The following is a 21,368-nucleotide window of genomic DNA, read 5'->3' as shown; positions in this document are numbered from 1 at the left end:
CAACTTGCTTTTTCCATCCAACAATATATATTTTTATTTTAAAAATTGTATTGAAGTATAACATTCATACAAAGAGCAACATTCATACAAAGAGCACACAAATTATAAGTGTACAACCCTGGATTTTCACAAACTGAATCAACAGTGTGTTTTTGAGATTTAGCCTCAGGATGCATAAGCTTGCATTCACCTATTTTGAGGATTGTGGAGCAGAGACAGTTTTCCATTGTCTGAATATGTTGCTATTTATCCAGTTTCCAGATGATGGACATTAAGGCTGTGTCCAGCTTTTCACTATTACAAACGATGCTGCTATGAACATCCTTGTGCAAGTCTCCCGGGCCCCCGTGTGAGGTGTTCTCGAGGGCAAAGCCTGCTCATCTTCAACCTGATCATATATATACTGCCAGGTCGCTGTCCAGCCCCTGGCTCTCGCTGGCTCCCAGCTCATTCGCCAAGATCTTCCCACTGCTCCAGAGAGCCCACTATCCTCCTTGTTGACACCCTGCCCAAACATGCCACCTCTTTGCCTGCTGCATACAAGTGTTAAACTCACCTCTCCATCCAGGCTTTACTAAAACCCTACCTCTTCCAGGAAGCCCTCTTGGGCAGCACTGGGCCTCAGGGTGTCATCTCCTCTGAGTGACTTCCTCTCACCCCAGTTGTTAGAGCCAGAGAAGATAGAGACAAACCCAGACCAGACACTGGGGGAAGGGGAATATGTTCTGGAGAAAGGAAACATGGGTAGACTAGTAGGGAGTGTGAGAAGCTGGGGTATGAAACAGATTGCTTTGGGCCTTGATGGATGAGTAGGAGTTTGTCAGGTAGAGAGGTGGGAGGGCATGGCAGGCACAGGGAAAGGCAGAGGCTGGGCACTGGAACAGTCATCACTGGGTTGGGGATGTGAGCAGGGTGGATGGGTGGTGGAGGAGACTGGAATAGGGCTGTGAGGAGCCTTGCAGGCCACCCTTTCACCCATTCTGACCCTTCTGCATTCAGCTGGCATTCTCTGGAGATGGCTGTGTGTGGGAGCCAGGGAAGGCAGGCACATTCATTTGACACCTACTGAATGCCAGGCACCAGTAAAGAGCTTATACCCATTATCTCTTTGGTTTCTCACCCAAGTTGGCGATAGAGACTCATGGTGTCCCCATTTTACAGGTGGAGGAATGGGGCTCAAAGAGGGACAGTCTTTTGTCTGTAACCACAGAGCCAGGAGAGGTAGGGCCGGTACGCAGTTCAGGTCCATCCCACTTCAGAGACTGCATTTAACCCCCGTTCAGCCAGAGGCGAGAAGACACCTGGGAGAGGGTTCTGCGGAAGCAGGTCACCGGGAGGGGGCACCCATTCCCAGAGGCAGAAGCCCCGAGTTCTCGGGGGTGGGGTGGTTCCTGACTCGCGCAGTGTGACCGGGACCAGTCTCGTTCTTTCTGGGCCTCAGTTTCCCTCCTCCACGGGGCGGCGATGGTCAACACAGGTTCCTACCGGCCCGCCCCATAGCCTGGGGTTCCGGGGTCCCGTGCCACCGCGGCCCGCGCTGTGTGACCTTGTTCCAGTAGCCTGCCCTCTCTGGACTGGCGGCCCCGGATTTCCAAGCGCTCTTCCGGCTAGCGACAGAGCGGTCTCCGGCTGCAGAGACCCTCCCGCTTCCCCCGGGTTGCGGGGGCGCGGGTGGGGGTGGGGCGCCAGGAACTGCGCGGGCCCCCCCAAGGCCCCCCCAGCCCCGCGCCCGCGGCCAGATCCGCGCCTGGTTTTGGGCGCAGCCGCACGGCCCCCTCCCCCGCGCGCCTCTCCCCGCTCCCCGCCCCCTCCCCGCCGCTCTCGGGGAGCCGGGGCCGCGCGGCTCCTCCTCCCGCAGCCGCATCTGGGGCGCCGCGCCGGCCGGAGGAGAGGCATGGGGCGCCCGCGGGCCGGGGCCGGGGCGGGGGCTGGGGCCTAGGCGCGCGGACCTGCGAGCGGACCCGAGAGGCGGCGGCGGCGCAGCGGAGCGGCCAAACGGGCCGGAGGCGGCCGAAGCGCCCGGCGCAGGTGAGGGCGCGGGGGTGGCGCGCGGCGGCTCCTACCCCCTTCCCGGGCCGGCGCGCTCCGTCCCTCGTCTAGACCCCCCAATCCGGTCTCCTCCCCGACAGACCTCCCTGAACCGGGGGGCGGTGCTGGCGCAGAAAAGCCCCCTCCCCTGCCAGTTCTATCTTCCGAGCCCGGGTCCGAGGGGCCGGCTGTGCGGCTGGGAAGCGCCTTCTCTGGTTGGGATCGCCCCATCTACATCTCCCCGGACCCTCAAATCGGGGGCGGCGGCACTGGGGCCCGGAACCCCTGTCCGGGGCCGGACCCGCATTCTGGCTCTTTTTCCTGCGGACTCCCCCGTAGCCTGTATCAAGCGGCTGCCAAAGCCTGGAAGCCCCCTCCTCAGGCCCGCCCCCTAATCCGCAGGGCGGCCTGGGGGTCAGACGGACCCCTCCCGTGCCCGGCCAACCTTGGCGCCTGGGAGAGCAGGGCTATGCTGGCCGGGGCATTCCTCCATTCATCCCAGCTGCCTCGGATCCCGCCTCGGTAGCCCCAGGAGCCGCCGGCTCCCCCCTTCCCGAGCTCTTTCCCGGACCTGGCATCTGGGGAGGGGGCGGGGGCAGCACCCCCCTCCCGCGCTGCATAGCGCCCCCTCCCTGTTTGCGTCCCTGCGAGGGGCTGGGCTGACCTGGGCACCTGGGCTGGGGGGGCACTCACATGGCTACCGGAGGCCCCCACGTGCGGCGCCCCGCGGAGACAGGGGTTCACGTTCAGACCCAGTGGCGGATGGACCAGGTGGCCGCGGGGACCAGCTGGGTCCAGATGTGCCGGGCCTGCTGGGAGGGGACATGTGCTACCTGGACGTGTGATGGACCTTGGTCTCTTTTGGCCGAACCTGCCGCTCCAATCCCCCTCCATCCCTCCATCCCTCCATCCCTCTATCCCTCTGTCCCTTCTCCCCTTCTTTCTCCGCTGCCTGTGTTAAAGAGAGGGGCTGTCAGAGACTGTTGATGTGGGAAAAAATGAAATGGGGGAGGGGTTGTGATTGGCAAAGGCCAGTTCTGCGAGGGGGAGGGGGTGCGGTGGGTAGTGGAGGTGCCCTGAGAATGGGAAGCCCTAAGCTTGGAGGGCAGCGCTGATGGGGAGAAGGTTCCCGGCACCTCCACCTGCCTGGAAGTGGAAATGACATAGCGGGAGGGGGCTGCAGTTCCAGCCCCTGGGGAGACTGGCCTGCCCTGCCTCTACCTCCATTGCACCTCTTCTCCAAGACTAGTCCCCAGTGGGAAGGAGGGAGTCCTGGCTCTCTCTGCCTCTGAGCTCTCACTTGTGGGAGGGGGCTGTTTTCTGCCAGCTGGAGGTGGTGGGAATCAGTTGTACAGGACCATCTCCGAGAACGCCTGTTGGAGGAGCCCTGTTTCTGTCCCTCCTTGGTGGCCACCTCTCCCTTGCCTTCTCTGCCAGAGGGCACTGGGCTGCCTGGTCCCAGGGTGGGGCTGCAGAGCTGGTGCTCTGGCCTGGCTGATGGGTGGCTGGAGTGTTGGAGCCACCACCAGGCCCCAGAGCCGGCTGTTGGGGCCAGTCAGCGGCAGACTCCAAGTGTGTTACCAGCAGCTCGGGAGATGCTGGCTATGCACGTGGGGCTGGCGAGAGTGCCTGTCTCCCGCTGTGGCAGGGGTGGGCCAGGGATCCTGGGTCCTCCAGGAGCTGGGACAGCACAACTCAACTTCTGGGAGTGTGCCTGTGTGTGGTGTCCATGGCGACCCCGTACTTACCTGCCAGAGGCCTGGTGAGGCCTGTGCTGGGGCGCTGGGGAGTGCAATGGCTGACAGGGTCCCCACCTCCAGGAGCCTCTGTTTTGTGGGGGGAGGCAGCCTGTGTCAGGTATTGGAGACAGTGTCCATGCTGAAGAGAAACTGTGAGTTGGACAGGACCTGATGGCTGGGTTATGTGGAACCCCAGGAAGCATCCGGCTGGTGCCAGCCTTGAGATGGAGCCGCAGGTCTGAGGGCTGTGCCCCGGGCATGAAGCTGCCTGGCAGCTGAGTTGGTGTTTTTGAAGGAAGGCTGTGCAGCACTTGGGAACTAGGAGAGAATGTGTGCTTTGGAGCTTTCAGGAGACGCTGACGTATCGGATGTATCAGGGGCACCCACTGACATCTCATTAGGTTCTTGTGTGGTTTGTGAGCCACGGGCTTCGTAAATGCCAGCAGTTTCACATTATGGGGAGGCTCTGAGGAACCGTATCCTGGGCACTGTATGTGACAGAAGTGGGTGGTCCCTACCCTCCTATACTTCTGTGATGGGTATTCATTCATTCAGAAAAGCATTAGAAAATCGCATTCTCTGACATCAGTGCATTTGAACACTCATTTAAACGTTCTGAAATGTGAATTAATAAAATCTTGAATGCAGGGTTTTTTTTTTTTATAGAAAGCACACAGTAGGTACTCAATAAATGCCATGGCTCGCAGGATAAAACCCAACCTCCCCCTCCCCCCAACTAGCTACTTTCTAGCCACGTCTTGCTCCCCACCCCCTCCCTCTTTGGCTCGGGTCCCCCTGGCCTGCCTTCAGTTCCTGGAACAGGCCACATTCCCTCCAGCTTCAGGGTCTTCACACATGCTGGCTCCTCTGCCTGAACATCTCCAGCTCCCTTCTCTCATGTGCCTGTTCAACTACTGCTCATCACCCAAGCTTAAGCATCGCTTCCAGAAGAAAGCCTTCCTCGATGCCCAGGCCCGGCTGTGTCACTGTCACCATGTGCCCAGCCCTGTGGGCCTGTGCTTCATTACCCCATCCCCATCCTTCTTGGATGTCTCTGGGTGTGGTTGGTGCAGAGATGGGCAGGGTCCCGCCTGCCTCTTCACGCCATTCCCTGGTGCTGAGAAGACGTCTTGGCTCAACGTGGATACTCATCCATTTCTTTTGACTTTTGACGACCTTGTCCATTCTGAGTAGAGGGCTGGGGAATGGGGGGAGACTTGGCCAGGCCGTTGCCAACATGACTGTCCATGTGCGTTCCCGGCCTCCAGCTGGGTCTGCATACACAGAGGCATTTAGCCAGAATCTGTGGGAGTTACAGGCCTGTAGCCTCTAAAATCCCAGCAGGTCTGTGGGACCCCCAAGGGCTCTACAAGAGGGCGAGGGGCCATGCTGGGGCAGACCCAGCATCTCTATGGGTGTGCCCCCGGCCAGGGATTTCCCCCTGTGGTTATTCATTTGCTCACATCATCACCTGTCTACCTGTTCAGCCTTCCCTCACTCGCCAGGTCACTGGCCTGTTCACTCTTTCATTTCCTAGTCCTCTGTTCGTTCTTTGGGCTACTAGTGCTTCCTGAGGCCCACTCAGTGCCCAGCCCTGTGCCAGGCTTGGGGACACAGAGTCAGACCTGCGAGGATCCCACTCTGTAAACTGCAGCCATCCTGCCAGGTGCTTCCTAGTGATGGAGACTGGTGCTGTCCAAGGGCCAGAAGTGCTTCTTAAAGGATATGCACTTGAGCTGGGTTTTGGAGGCTTTGGGGATTTGGGTAGATGGAGAATAGTGGGGAAGGACACTGCTGGCTGTGAGAACTGCATGGATAAGGCACAGTGGCCCATGCTTGTAATCCCAGTACTTTGGGAGGCCAAGGTGGGAGGATTCCTTGAGCCCAGGAGTTTGAGACCAGTCTAGGCAACATAGTGAGACCCTGTCTCTAAAAGAAAAAAAAAAAAAAGAAAAGGAAAAAGAAAAAGAAAAGAAAAGAACTGCATCAATAAAGACAGGAAGGCAGCCACATGCTGGGTGAGCTTGGGGATGCTGCGGGTTATGTGTCCTTTTAAGCGGAGGTAGCCACTCCTGAGTGGGCCACAGGGAGGCTGGTGGTGGAGGGAATAGGGTGCAGCGTGGTGGGCATCCACTCTTCTAGGAGCCCTGTTGCGAATTTGCTGTGTTCCTTTGGATGAGGCGTGTCCCCTCTCTGGGCGCCCTTGATAGAGTGAAGGCTTGGACCTGGTGATCTCTGAGGGGCCTTCTGCCTTCCACTGTCCGAAGTCTGTGATCCTGAGAGCCCTGCATCTTGGGACATCTGGTGGGCTCTCCTCCTGTTTTCTGGACAAGGAAACTGAGCATTAGTTTAGTTTATTAGTAAGGTCTCCAAGGCTGCACAGCTAGTGAAGTGGAGGTGCCAGGGTTTGAATCCAGAGCAAGCCACCGGGTTTGCTGTAGTGGCTTTGAAGGGCAGCTTTCGTGTGTAAGCTCCCAGGGCTGGCGTCAGCATGGGGCTGACGAGGCTTGGCAGTTTCTTCTAACAGATGACTCTGTTGGTTAAGGGAGTGAGGGGGTTGGAGAGCAAACTCACTGGGCATCTTTGGGAAAAGCTGTCACTGAGGAGTCCTGTGTGTTGTACCAAAGACAGGCCCACTTCCTACTTCATCAGAATATGGGGGGACGCTTTGAGACTCACATGACTAGACATTCTTTCGTTGTGACCTATTGGGGAGAGGGTTGCCTGTTCTGTTCCTATATCCCCTCCACAGCATCTCCTGGCAGCTCCTCCAGGGCCAGGACTGAAGCCTTGAGGGGTATGCAGTACTCTACAGTTCGTAGAACCCATTTGATCACCCATCCTAGCCGCAGCCAGGGTTAGGAATGAAAAGTGATATTGTCTCCATTTGACAGATGAGGAAACTGAGGCTCAGAGTGGTTGGGTGGCTGCCCAAAGTCACTTGGAGGGTGGGGGGTGGACCCTCAGCCGAGGCGCCCCTCTCACTGGGTCCTTGCGGGGAGGGCAGTGTGTAGGGGCCTTTCGCTTGCAGATCGCACATTATTTCCTGAGCCAAGGAGCCGGGCCCAGGATCCTTCTGTGCTAGGTTTCGCAACGCCGCCTCCTCGCCACCGAGCTGTCTGACGTGGCCTTTTCAAAAACCCAAAATGAATGGAAGCACATTTTGTTTGGAGAATTTTGCTACACCCCTCACCAGGGCTGGTTGCAAAACCAGGCTTGGGAATCCCTGCTGATGTTGACGGTGATAATAATAATAATAACTGTATCATTGGCTAGCATTTCTTTTCATTCATTCATTCCTTCAACAAAGCGTTTTAGACCATCTCCCAGGCCATGTGCACTGCTCAGCCCTCTGTTAGTGAGCACTGATGCAATACTTGATGCCTGGACTCTCTTTCAGCCTCCATCACACCCTGTTATGATTATCACCCCCATTTTATGGAACAGGAAACTGGGGCACAGAGAGCCAAGGCTGCACAGCTGGTGAAGTGGAGGTGCCAGCATTTGGACGAAAGGCTCCCTCCCCATGACAGGGACTGGAAGACAGAGGCCGGGGTTTGGACATAAGTCAGTTAGAGTTTAGAGGCTGGTCTTAGCCCCGTGTTCTGGGGATTCTGAAGTTCCTGTTTGTTCCACAGCAAGCGTTGAGTGAGGAGGGAATCAAGTGCAGCAGTCCCAGTTCCTGGCTTAGGGAAACCTGAACAGACACGCTGGGGGCAGAGCTGGGCCTGGTCTGGAGAGCAGCCTCGGGACTACCCTTGGACTCCGTGGCCGCTCTGCTGTCGGCGGCCACCACTCCCCCAGTCCCTCCAGGGGCCCCATCTGAACTATGAGGTTCGCGGGTACTGAGGGATGGGCATCAGAGAACTGTGGCCTCTCTCCCGACTCCTTTGCACTTCCCCAGCACACAATTCTGGTTAAGCCAGCGCATCTCTCAGGCTTCTCACAGGGCACGGGGAGTGATATGGGTGATAAGGAGTGACCATGACCGGCAGTCCATTGGTGAGGAAGAACAAGATATTTGGTTTCTGGGACTGTTCATGGAAAGGGCAGAGCCCTCAATATGTGCTCACGCGCGCGTGTGCGCACACACACACACAGTGCAGCCAACCCCCAGCCACAGTCACATTTGCACTCTGCTTAGGTGAGAGAAGGGCTGTGCCGGTCACCCACCTCTGGGAGTCTGCTTCAAAAGTGGCTAACAGAACATTTGGTGCGTGAGGGGGTCATCTTTAGAAAGCAGAAGATGTGGGCAGGTTCTGTCTTTGATGATGTAGAAATGGGGCAGGCATCCTGGTGTCTAAATGGAGCAAAAGACTTATTGAGGCACTTATGGAGTGCCTGCTGTGTACCTAGCACTGCACTGGGACTCAAGGTGGGGGATCAGAACCACGTCCTGAAGAGGTGTTGTGCTGGTGGGGGCAGTGGGACTCTGCACCCCCCAGGTGCTGGGCTGAGACTGAGCACTCGGCCTCTGGGTTCAGGTATTTTTCTTCCTGTAGTGACGGATAAGCCTGCGGGGGCAGACAGAGGTGGGTCCAGGAGGCTTTTTGTTGCAGCTCCCAGGACATGGGTGCTGGGTATTTGGGGGTTTGTAGTAAGAGGAACGAGCAGGTGTGCTGCTGCTGTGTGTCCCTAACTGATTGCCTGCACCTCTCTGGGCCTCCAGCTACTCGGTGGGAGTAGAGGTGGGAGTTTGGTTTCTGAGTCTTTCCCGGTTTAGCCCTCTGTGACTCCAGGGATGAAACGCATGAGTTGGGTTTCCCTCTGAGCGGTGTCAGGGAGTCCTCACTGTCCTCACCCCTGACCTGCCACCTGGCTTCCCCACCGCCCTCTGTCTTCCAGCTCTTGTCATGGGGAGGGAGCCTTTCCTTCCGCCCACTGTGGGCTGACTGCGTGCAGTGACGCAGCACCCGAGGACTCTGGAGTGCAGCTTGGAAACGGGAATCTGGGTTTGCTAGAGACAGGGGGAAAGGTTCTTCCCACCACCCCCAGCCGCCTGCCTGCCTCTCTCCCTCTGTGGCTGCCACCAAGCCCTGACACCTCCTCAGCTCTGCCAGATCCACTCAGGGAGTGGGAGGCTCAAGGCTGGAGGCTCAGCTGAACAGGGCCCAAGTTGGAGTCTCAGCATGCCAAGGCCTTGCTGTGTGACCCTGGCATGCTTGCCTGCCTTTTCCGAACAGTGTGTACTGTGAGGGCTGGGCTGTGAGATTCTGGGGCTGACCAGGCAGCTTTGCAGTGACAGCTCTAGGGGGTCACCTGCAATTGGGGAGGAGCTCCTGACTGGACTTGGTCTGCTGCTGGGGGGACAGGGCCGTGGTCCAGAGACTGCTGGGTTGGAGATAGAGTCAGGACCCTCTGCCGCCTGTGTTTTCCGTGGGCACACCCTGCAGCTGAGGGAGCAAGGTGCTGTGGTCATCCCTGTTTTACATCTGGGGAAACCGAGGCTGCACAGCTGGTGGGTAGTAGAGCTAGGATTTGAACCCAGGTGCGTGTGATTCATGCACCCAGTTGAGAAGGTAGACCCCAGGCAAGAGGCCCGCTGGGCCACTCCTTGGGAGGGCTCCTTGTGCCCTCTCTGGGACTCAGTTTCCGCAGCAAGAGTCAGGAGGTGATGTTGGGGTTGCCTTGCCCTTCTCTGAGCCCCACCTGGTACTGCTGGAATTTTTCTGAGCCTCCCCACCTGACCTACAGCTCCTATCCTCAAAGTGAGTGTGGCGGCAGGAGAAGGGGTGTTGGCATCTGACACTTCCTCAGGGACCTGCCACCTCGGGGTGTGAGGGATTCCTGGAGGACTGGGAGTGCACGAGGCCTTCCAGGGACAGCATGCTGGGAGCAGAGGCGCGTGCAAAGGCGGACGGCTCTGGGGGTCTTGACTAGACCAGGGGCCAGGCCCACCTCTGCCCATCTATGCATCCGACCCTCGTAGATCTGGTTCACAGGGGACTCTGGGAGAGTGCAGATGGGGACAGGGAGGGAGGGCCGCCCTCAGGGTCTTTCCCACTCCCTCTGTGTGTGTGTGTGTGTGTGTGTGTGTGTGGTGTGGTGTGTGTGTGTAGGGAATGTGAAGGGTGTGTGTGTGTGCATGCTGTTTGTATGTGTGTATGTGTAGTGTGTAGTGTGTGTGTGGTGTGTGTATGTGTGTGTGGTATGTATGTGTGGTGTGTGTAGTGTGGTGTGGTGTGTGTATGGTGTGTATGGTATGTGATGTGTGTGCTGTGTAGGATATGTGGTGTGTATGGTGTGTGGTATGTGTGATGTGCATGTGGTGTGTGTCATGTGATGTGCATTTGTGGTGTGTGTGTGGGGTGTATATGGTGTTTGTAGTGTGTGTGTGTCGTGTGTATGTGGTGTGTGTGTGCTGCATGGAGTATGGTGTGTGTGTGGTGTGTGTGGTGTGTGTGTGGTGTGTGTGATGTGTGTGGGACTATGGTGTGTATGGTGTGTGTGTGGTGTGTGGTATGTTCATGTGAAGCATGTATGGTGTGTATGTGGTGTGTGCTGTGAGTGTGGATGTATGATATGTATGTATGGTGTGGTATGTATGTGTGGTGTGTATGTGTAGTGTCTGTGTGACATGTGTATGGTGTGTGTGGCATGTATGTGATGTGTGGAATGTATGTGGTATGTGGTGTGTGTGTAGGGTGTGTGATGTGTGTGTGTTGTGTTTGGTGTGTGTGTGCTGTATGTGGTGTATGTTTGGTATCTGTTGTGTGTGTGGTGTGTGTAGTATGTATGCTGTATGTGTGGTGTGTGTGTGGTATGAGTTTGGTATCTGTTGTGTGTGTGGTATGTATACTGTGTGGTATGTACACGTGGCATGTATGGTGTGTGTGGTATCTGTATCTGTGTGGTATGTATGTGATTTGTGTGGTGTATGTGGTGTGTGTGTGTGACGTGTGGTGTGTGTGTGGTATCCGCATGGTGTTGTGGTATACATGTGGGGTGTGTGTGGTATGTATGTGAGGTGTGTGTGTGATGTGTGAGGTGTGTGTGTGATGTGTGTGGTGTGTGTGAGGGGTATCTTTGTGGCATTTCTGTGATGTGTGTGGCATCTGTGTGGTGTGTGTGTGGTATGTATGGTGTGTGTGGTGTGTATGTGTTGTGTGTTTGGTAGTTCGGTGTGTGGTGTGTGTGGCATCTGTGTGGTTTGTGGTGTGTGTGGCATGTGTGTGGTGCGTGTGTGGTGTATATATGTTGTGTGTTTGGTGGTTGTGTGTGTGGTGTGTTTGTGTGTTATGGCGTGTGAGGTATCTGGCATGTGTGTGGTGTGTGTGTGATGTCAGTGTGGCATGTGTGCTGTGTGTGGGCTGTGTGTGTGGTATGTATGGTGTGTGTGTGTGTGGTGTGGTATTTGTGTGGCATGTGTGTGGTGTGTATGAAGTGTGATGTGTATGATGTGTTATGTATGGTATGTGTGGTGTGGGTATGTGGTGTGTGATGTATGTGGTGTGTAGTGGTATGTGTGTGTTTGGTGGTTGTGCTGTGTGCTGTGTGTTGTGTCTGTTATGTATGGTGTGTGTGGTGTGTGTGTTTGTGTTGTGTATGGTGTGGTGTGTATGTGTGTGGTGTGGGGTGTGGGTGTGTGGTATGATGTGTGTGGAGTGGGTTTGTGGTATGTGTGTGTTTGGTGGTGTGTGGTGTGTGTGTGGTGTGTGATGTGTGGTATGTGGTGTGGTGTGTGTGATGTGTGGTGTGATGTGTGTGGAGTGGGTTTGTGGTATGTGTGTGTTTGGTGGTTGTGCTGTGTGCTGTGTGTTGTGTCTGTTATGTATGGTGTGTGTGGTGTGTGTGTTTGTGTTGTGTATGGTGTGGTGTGTATGTGTGTGGTGTGTAGTGTGTGTGATGTGTGGTGTGGGGTGTGGGTGTGTGGTATGATGTGTGTGGAGTGGGTTTGTGGTGTGATGTGTGTGTGGGATGTGTGTGTGGTATGTGTGTGTGGTGTGGGTGTGTGGTGTATATGTATGTTGTGTGGTGTGTGTGCTATGTATGATGTGTGTGATGTGTGTGTGTGGTGTGTGTGGTGTGTGATGTGTGTTTGTGGTGTGTTATGTATGGTGTGTGGTGTTTGTGTGGTGTGTGTGTGTGTTATGTATGGTGTGTGGTGTGTGTGTGGTGTGTGCAGTGTGTGGGATGTGTGTATGGTGTGTGTGTGTGGTGTGTGTGATGTGTGGTGTGTGATGTGTGGTATGTGGTGTGGTGTGTGTGATGTGGTGTGTGGTGTGTATGAAGTGTGATGTGTATGATGTGTTATGTATGGTATGTGTGGTGTGGGTATGTGGTGTGTAATGTGTGTGGTGTGTAGTAGTGTGTGTATATTTGGTTGTGCTGTGTGCTGTGTCTGTGTTATGTATGGTGTGTGTGGTGTGTGTGTGTTATATATAGTGTGGTGTGTGTGTGGTGTGTGGTGTGTGTGATGTGTGGTGTGGGATGTGGGTGTGTGGTATGATGTGTGTGGAGTGGGTTTGTGGTGTAATGTGTGTGTGGGGTGGGTGTGTGGTGTGATGTGTGTGTGGTGTGTGGTGTATGTTATGTATGTTGTGTGGTGTGTGTGCTATGTATGGTGTATGTGATGTGTGTGTGTGGTGTGTGATGTGTGTTTGTGGTGTGTGTGTGGTGTGTGTGTTATGTATGTTGTGTGTGGTGCATGTGTGGTGTGTGCAGTGTGTGGGATGTGTGTGGTGTGATGAGTGTGTGGTGTGGGTGTGTAGTGTGTGGTGTATGTTATGTATGTTGTGTGGTGTGTGTGCTATGTATGATGTGTGTGATGTGTGTGTATGGTGTGTGATGTGTGTGGTGTGTTATGTATGGTGTGTGGTGTGTGTGTTATGTATGTTGTGTGTGGTGCATGTGTGGTGTGTGTGGTGTGTGGGATGAGTGTGGTGTGATGTGTGTGTGGTGTGTGTGTGGTGTGTGATGTGTGGTATGTGGTGTGGTGTGTGTGATGTGTGGTGTGATGTGTGTGTGATGTGTGTGTTGTGTGTGTGTGTGCTGTGAGGTGTGTGTTTGTGTGTGTTGTGTTACATCACCTCCCAGATGAATATAAACTCACAATAGTGACAGACACTGCGACCCAGGAGAGCTAAGAGGAGACTTTAGCCGTCTTGGGGTCCAGGAGCTGAGACCTGAGAGTGAGGAGGGGTGTGGTGGGGTGTGGGGGCAGCACAGAGAGCCATGGGTCACAAGCCTGGACAGAGCAGCCAGGAACTTGGAATAAGGAACAGTCAGGGCTGGCTGTGTGGGCTTCATGGACCGCATGGACTGGTGACAGGAGGAAACTGAGGCTCGGAGCCACGAAGCAGCCTGCCTAGGCAAGACTAGAAACTTGGTGAACATGGTTGGGTCCCTGGGGTTGCTGGATGGTCTGTCCTGGCCACAGCTAGCAGAGCCAGTGGCCATCACTGAGTCCAACTCAGGACATTTGAGCAACGTTCCTGAGGCCCTGCAGCAAGTCAGAGGGACTGGGCCTCCCCTTCCCAGCCTCTCAGCCTCCTCTTGTTGGGTGCATCCCACTGAAAGAAACTAGGGAGCCACAGAAGGTTCCAGAGCAGGGCAGACCTACAGTGCTCTCTTCGCCGACCACTCCCCAGGCCTTCCCGGTACTTCCCGGTGTTGGCTGCCTGCCTGCTGCTGAGGCCAAGGCCAGAGGTGACTGACCTCTGCCATCTCAGTCTGTGGCCTCTCTCTGCTGACACTGGCCGCGCAGAGACAAAGGCAGTGGGCAGCCTGGGAGGGGGTGGTGTGGCCCACCAGCCCTGTGGCTTTCAGGAACCATTTGCAAGGCTGGGTTTAATAATGACAAGCCTGGTCCTGGAGGCCAGCGGGAAGGCAGCGTCTCATCCTGAGCCCTTGAGATGCATCTGGGGGATCAGCCACAAAGCGGAAGTCGGGCTCCTTCCTCACTGACCTCCCCTTCTCAAGCATCTTTTGGCAATAGCCTTCATGGCCTCTGGCAAAGATGACCATTCCTGCCTCCTACCTGATTTCCTGCTGGTGCGTCCTCCATGCAGGTTAAGTAACCACATCCAGCTGCTCATGGCCCAGAGCCCTGAATGAGGCCATTGCTGCCCCTGTCACCTGCCTCTGTGCACCTCAGCAGCCCCTCCTGCTGTGCCCCCATCTCACCCCACCCACAGCTCACCTGAATGCTGAATGACTGGGCATGCCCAGAACCTTCCATGTCCTCTGGCTTTCCTGCCTTTGTGCTTACTGTTCCCTCTCCCTGGAAATCCTTCCCCACAGTCTTGGCTTGGTAACTCTGATTTGTTACTGATGGCTCAGCTCAGACCTCCCCTTTCCAGGAAACCTGCCTTTCCCAACCATATGGGTCACTGTACCCCCTCAGCGGACTAGACTGTGAGGGTCTCCCACCGGGCAGAGGCTGGGGCCTGGCACATAGCAGGGGCACAGCGTGTGTGTTACCTGAGCATTGTTGAGCCTGGTAGTCCAGGTGGGCCTGAGAACAGGTGGGGGTGGAAAGGCAGCCCAGCTCACTCGCCCATCCCCTTCAGCAGTGCTCCCCAGCGCCCCCTCACAGAGGAGCTGGGTCTCCCGGGGGTGCCTTGGACAGCAGCCCAGGCCAGCCCGTCCCATTGCAGCCCATCACTCCTCTCCTCCCCAGCCTCTTCTCTGGGGGCCACCCCCTCACCTGGACCTGGCACTGAGGGAGTAACTGAGGCTGGGCAGACAGGGAGCTGGCTGACCGGCAACCTGTTTGGCTTGCACACCTACCAGGGCTGGCTTTTCAACCGGGGAGAAACTCAACTGTTTGAAAATCTTTCTCCAGGATAGGAATAAATTTCTTGTTCTTGAAGCCTCTGAAATTTTAGAGTCTATTTATTACTGTAACCTAGTCTACACTAATATGAATATCTGTTATGTGCCAGAGACTATTCTAGGCACTGGGGATAATAATGTTAACCTCCAAGGAGGCTACTATGAAAATTATCTTCCTTTCTCTCCTCTCCTCTCCTCTCTTTTCCTCTCTCTTTCTTTCTTTCCTCTCTCTCTCTCCTTCCTTCCTTCTTTTCTTTTCTTCTCTCTCTTTTTTTTTTTTTTTTTTTTGAGATGGAGTCTGGCTCTGTCGCCCAGATTGGAGTGCAGTGGCCGGATCTCAGCTCACTGCAAGCTCCGCCTCCCGGGTTTACGCCATTCTCCTGCCTCAGCCTCCCGAGTAGCTGGGACTACAGGCGCCCGCCACCTCGCCCGGCTAGTTTTTTGTATTTTTTAGTAGAGACGGGGTTTCACCGTGTTAGCCAGGATGGTCTCGATCTCCTGACCTCGTGATCCGCCCGTCTCGGCCTCCCAAAGTGCTGGGATTACAGGCTTGAGCCACCGCGCCCGGCCCTCTTTTCTTCTCTTTTCTCCTCTCTTCTCCGCTCCTCTCCTCTCCTTTCCTCTCCTCTCTTCTCTTTTCTTTTCCTTCCTTTCCTCTTTTTTTTTTTTTAATTGACAGAGCTCTGTTGCCTAGGTCGGAGTACAGTGACATGATCATAGCTCACTGCAGCCTTTAACTCCTGGGCTCAAACAATCTTCCTACCTCAGCCTCTCAAGTAGCCAGGATTACAGTTGCATGCTGCCATGCCCAGCTACATTTTTTTAAAAAAATTTAGAGATGGGGTCTTGCTATGTTGCCCAGGCTGGTCTTGAACTCCTGGCTCAAGCAATCCTTCTGTCCAGCCTCCCGAGTTGCTGGTGTTGTGGGTGTGAGCCACCAAGCCCAGCACTCTTGTGAGAATTTTCTGAAAACTGAGAGGTGAGCACGTCTAACTGGGTGCTGCACATAGCTGAGTCAGATCCGTTCTTGAGTCCAACACAGTCATAAAGAGCAGCCACACAGGGCTGGCTGAGGTTGGCAGGGATGGTCCTCTGGACAGATCAGGGCCACTAAAGGAAAGAGCCCTGGGCGTGCCCAGCCTGGGAGCATGGCCCAGCACCGCCTCTGAAGCCAGCCCTGATTCTCTCCAGCCTCAATTCTACCCTGAATCAAGGCTCATCTTCTATACTCACTACCTATTACTGTGGAACAAATTACCCCAACACTTAGCAGCTTAAAGCACTAATAAATGCATGCTCTCACTCACACACACACACAGTCCACTCCAGGAGTGACTTTGAGGGCATGCAGTTTACCCTCATGATGGTCAGGTTAGGCAGTGATAAGGGCTGTTTCTGAGTGGGTTCTGGGTCACAGCTTGACACCAGCTGTCTCTCCAATATGCCCTGGGACTCTAAGCAGAAGGGGCCACTGTCCTCACAGGAGAGGAGGCAAGGCACAGAGAGGAAGAGTGACACTCCTGAGGTCACTCATCTGGCAGCTGGTGGACCCAGAATTGTCTCCCTGTCTCCCAGGCTGAAAGGTAGTAGTGCAGTCATGGCTCACTGCAGCCTCCCACTCCTGGGCACAAGCGATCCTCCCCACTCAGCCTCTCGAGTAGCTGGGACTACAGGGGTGTGACACTGGACCTGGCTAATTTTAAAAATTTTTTATAAAGAGGGGTCTCACTTTGCTGCCCAGGCTGGTCTTGAACTCCTGGCCTCAAGCGATCCTCCCTCCTCAACCTCCCAAAGTGCTGGGATTACAGGTGTGCACCCAGCCCTTGCCCAGGATCTTAACCACTGCACCCTCCTGCCTTGGGTGAGATGGACAAGGGCAGAGAGGCTCTGGCTGGGTGGGGTCTTCAGGCCTATCTGGAAATGAGGTGTTCATAGCAGTGATTGTTGATAACGAGCTGTTCTAATGAGCAGGGTTTTTTTCTGATTTTGTTTTCCATTACAAGAGCAAAACTGAGGCCAGAAGCAGTAGCTCACACCTGTAGTCCTAGCACTTTGGGAGGCCGAGGTGGGCGGATCATGAGGTCAAGAGATGGAGACCATCCCGGCCAACAGGGTGAAACTCCATCTCTACTAAAAATACAAAAACTAACTGGGCGTGGTGGTGCATGCCTGGAGTCCCAGCTACTCAGGAGGCTGAAGTAGGAGAATCGCTTGAACCCGGGAGGTGGAGGTTGCAGCAAGTCGAGATTGCGCCACTGCACTGCAGCCTGGCAAAAGAGGGAGACTCTTGTCCAAAAAAAAAAAAAAAAAAAAAAAAGAGCAAAACTAGTTGGAAAGGTGGGCATCAGTCTCAGGCCTGGAGGGAGGGAGCTGCCGATTTTGAGGGGTGGCCCAAGTTTGAGTCCCCGCTCCGATCACTGGCTGTGTGACTTTGAGCAGGTCACAGAAACTTCTCTCAGCCTCAGTTTCCCCCTCTGTCCTCGGAGGGATAACAGTGTCATTGCCTGTCTCAGAGGCTTGGTTTGAGGGTGAATTGAGGTCCTGTGTGTTCAAGTACTGAGGACAGAGCCTGGCATACAGCAAGTCCCCAAAATAAGGCAGCTGGTGTTACTGTGCTCTCTCCTGACACCCGCACACCCCCCGGAACCTTCTGGCACTCCCTCCCTAGCCTAGCCCAGGGCAGCTCACAGAAGGGCCAGCCTGGGAAAGTGGGCCAAGGGTGAGCACTGTGGACAGAGCCCTGCGCAGAGGGCACAGTGCTTGTCCCCCCGTCACAGAGGGGGAAACCAGGGCCCACAGATGACTAGTCCAAAGGCCTCAGAGGTGGAGCGGGGACAGCATCACAGCCTCATGACTCTCAGTCCAGTGCCTTTCCTGCTGCCCAACTCCTTAGGGATTCTTGGGAGAACTTCAAGGAGCTAAAGAGAAATTTAGGGGCCCCCAGGGCGACTAGGAGGCCTGGGAGGTGGGTGCTTGGGTCCTCCTCCCCTCACCACCCCAGGCCTCTGTGTGACCCTGTTGGAGTTGCCTTCTTCTCTGTGCCTCTCTCACAGCAAGGTAGTGGGGAGAGTCTGGAATCTGAGGAACCTGGATTTAAGGCCCCCTCCCCCAGGCCTCCCTCTATGTCCCCCTCCCCCAGACCTCTCTCTATGTCCCCCTCCTCCAGGCCTCCCTCTGTGTCCCCCTCCCCCAGACCTCCCTCTGTGTCCCCCTCCCCCAGACCTCCCTCTGTGTCTCCCTCTCCCAGGCCCCCCTCTGTGTCCCCATTCCCCAGGCCCCCCTCTGTGTCCCCCTCCCCCAGGCCTCCCTCTGTGTCCCCCTCCCCCAGGCCTCCCTCTGTGTCCCCATTCCCCAGGCCCCCCTGTGTGTCCCCCTCCCCCAGACCTCCCTCTGTGTCCCCCTCCTCCAGGCCCGCCTCTGTGTCTTCCTCTCCCAGGCCTCCCTTTGTCCCCTCCTCCAAGCCCTCCTCTGTGTCCCCCTTCCCCAGCCCCACCCTGTGTCCCCTCCCTCCTCTATTGTCCTGATTTGTGCCTGGCCCACATTCAAAGTGGCAGCTTTGGGGTGGGAGCTCAGGCAATGGGAACCCTGCTTGGAGGGGCCCAGCCAGGCCCACCCTGACCCTCGCCCTGGTGGACTCCCTCTGCCAGGGCAGGCGGCAGTGGGGCTGTGGGGCTGTGGGTGGGGGCTCCGGTTCTCCTCACACTGCAGGCCTGCGTCGTGCCCCCCAGTCCCTTGCTGCGTGCCCTGCATTGGAAAGCAGATATATTTAGATGAAATGCTTTGTTCCAGACAGATTCTGCATCTGCTGTACTTGTCAGGGCTGGGGAGGCAGGGCCTGTGAGCAGCCACACCTGGCACCTGGAGTCTGGGCCCCCTTTGCCCACCTGCCTGGGACCTCTGGGGGCTACTGGCTGGGTGAGGGGGACACTGATCAGACAGAGGCCTGGCCCTCTACTGACTGTGGACTGGTCTCCCTCTGCACCCTCTCTGCTGCCTAAGGCCACATCTCTCTCTTTACCTCCAAGTCACAGCCAAATCAATCCTTGGCTCTCCATCTGCCCCCAACTTCCTCTGAGTCCCCGAACCCTCCTGTAGTCCTCCCCAGGACTCAGCACTTTGTCCCCTGTGTAGTCAGTTAGCAAAAGAGGATTTGCGCCTGCTGCGGGCCAGGTCCTTGCTGGATGTAGGACATGGAGATGAAGGCCCTCAAAGGAGCCACATCACAGTCTAGGAGCGGGATCATAGACCACGAAGACAACAGTGGGTACCTGCATGGCAGCAGGAAGCCCTAGGTCAAGGGCACCCACGCTGGGGTGATGGTCAGGGAAGGCTTCTCAGAGGAAGGAATGGTCCAAGCGGACACCCGTTGGTTAAGTGAGAGTGAGCCCACACCTGGAGAGGGAACAGGCCTTCCTGGCAGAGGGAACAGCACGTGCAAAGGGCCAGGGTAGAGGGAAGACCTGGCTGCACCTGGGAAAATGGGGAGCAAGAAGACAGGCAGGGATGGGGTCTTTCAGAGCCTCGAGTGCCAGGCTGAGGGCCTCAGCTGCCACATGGGCCCTGGAGGGCTGCGGGGGAGTTTCCAGCAGGGCAGTGGCCATGTCTGGTGTGAGCATGGCTGGGGCAGCTGGTCATTGGTTCCACAGCCACTCACCAGGCTGGCCCCGGCTTCCACCTCAGATGTGCTCTGCCCGGCCTGGTGGGAATCAGAAATAGCTCACACGTGCTCAGCGCCTGGTGCGCTCCCCGGCCTCAGCGCATTTCATCTGCGCCCGAGTCTAGGAGGACTCAGTGCTTGTGAGCTGGGTGACCTTCTCACTCCTGCTTATTAATATCCCTCCCACTGGGGCTGTAGGCAGAGTTGGGAGAACGAGCATGGGGAGGGAGCGAGGAGGGAGAAAGGTAGGGGTCCCAGAGTGGGGAAATGCTGAGGGCTTGGTAATAGTGCCTGCCCACCAGAAAAATATCCAGCAGATAAAACCCAAAGTATAAAGAAAAACGTACAGATCCCCCTCAATCTACCTGCAGTGGTGACCACATTTTGATGCCGACCTTCCAGCCCTAAGGGCCAGGAGAGTCCCTTTCACTCAGAGCCATGTCCCCTCTGCCCACCACAGGGTCTGGCATAGAGTGGCCCTTAGGGAACTCCAAAAGCAGGTAAAACAGTGATGAGGCCCACAGAGGAGGGTCACGGGGACCATGGGCCCTGACTGGAGTCGCAAAGGCTTCCTGGAGGAGGTGACACTTGAACTGAGACCTAAGGGATGAGGAGAAGTTGCCCCAGCAAAGAGGAGCAGAAGAAAACATTCCGGCAGAGGAAAGTGCAAATGTGCAAACCCTGGGGTGTAAGGAAGGTGGGGTTTTCAGGGAAGAGGAAGGAAGATGGTGAGGCTGGAGTGTTGGGATGTGGAGGGAGGACAGGTGAAGCACTAGAGGGTGGCGGGGGCCAGACCGTATGGGGCCTTCTGCACTATGGTCAGGATTTGGGAATTTATGTAAGAGCATGGGTTGTGGCGCCAGAAGGTCTAGATGCAAATCCAGCTCTGCTACTTATTGGGGGCTTGACTTCAGAAAGTTGCCTAACTTCTCTGTGCCTCAGTTCCCGTCATCTGTAAAGTAGGGGCAGTGATGGTGCCTGCCTCATAAGACTATTGTGAGGATGAAATGACTTAATGAACTGCTTAGGACAGCATGTGGCACACAGCAAGTGCTTATAAATGGTAGCTCTTGGCATGTCAAAGTCGTCTGTAGACGGAGGGCATCTGTGCAGATGATTTTGCAATAGGGTCACATTAGTCCGGCTCATCTGCAGCTACTTCTCGCCTTGATGCTGGCCATCCTGCCGGGTATTATTATATTTGAAATTTCTGAGTTGTGGTATAACACGTGTTGTAGAGTGTACTAATCTTAAGCAGATAGTATAGCTTGATATATGCATATATCTCACCCTTGTAACCACCACTGAGGTCAAGACACAGGATATTTCCAGGCCGGGTGCAGCGGCTCACGTTGGTAATCCCAACACTTTGGGAGGTTGAGGAGGGTGGATTGCTTGAGCCCAGGAGTTTGAGACCAGCCTGGGCAACATGGTGAAACCCCGTCTCTACAAAAGATACAAAATCTAGCTGGGCATGGTGGTGCGTGCTTGTGGTCCCAGCTACTCGGGAGGAGGCTGAGGTGGGAGGATCGCTTGAGTCTGGGAGGTTTGAGGCTGCAGTGAGCCATGTTCTCACCACTGCACTCAGCCTGGAGTGAGAGAGAGACCCTGTCTCAAAAAAAAAAAAAAAAAAAAAAAAGATATAGGATATTTCCAGCTCTACCAAAAGGCTCTGTCTTGCCTTTTCCAGTTAATTCCCTACCTCCCTCCCCCAGGGGCAGCCAGTATTCTGACTCCTAAAGCCATAGCTTCGTTTTGTCTTCTTCACACCTTCATATAAACAACATCATGCAGATTGTCTCTTTTGTGCTAACTTCTTTTGCTCCTCACTTTGTCAATGAGATTCATCATGGCTGTTGGGTGTATTGGTAAGTTCATTCTTTTATATTGCTGCCTAGTATTCCATTTAGCGAATATGTCATACTTTATCCATTCTATTCTTGATAGATTTTGGAATATTTCTAGTTTTTGACTATATGGATAGTGCTGCCTTGAGCTTTCTTATAGATGTCTTTTGGGAAACTTATGAGGTTATTTCTGTTGGTTATATACCAAGAGTGGAGTTTATTTATTCTGTGGGTTGTCTGTTCACTTTCTTGATAGTGCCTTTACAGCAGGGGTCCCCAACCTTTTTGGTACCAGGAACTGGTTTCATGGAAGGCAAGTTT

General features: G+C 55.3%; 1 protein-coding gene across 1 annotated transcript in view; it reads left to right on the top strand.

Moving 5' to 3' along the window:
- Positions 1-1,840: 1,840 nt before the first annotated feature.
- The window catches only part of DLGAP4 (DLG associated protein 4), a 232,043-nt gene continuing 212,515 nt past the window's right edge, over positions 1,841-21,368 (top strand). The window contains exon 1 of the mRNA XM_025398734.1: positions 1,841-2,028. The gene's annotated coding sequence lies outside the window, so the exon portion shown is untranslated. The remainder of the gene's footprint in view (positions 2,029-21,368) is intronic.

The sequence above is a fragment of the Theropithecus gelada genome, chromosome 10 (assembly GCF_003255815.1).
Source record: "Theropithecus gelada isolate Dixy chromosome 10, Tgel_1.0, whole genome shotgun sequence".
NCBI lineage: Eukaryota > Metazoa > Chordata > Mammalia > Primates > Cercopithecidae > Theropithecus > Theropithecus gelada.
This window is presented reverse-complemented; position numbering and strand designations above follow the sequence as displayed.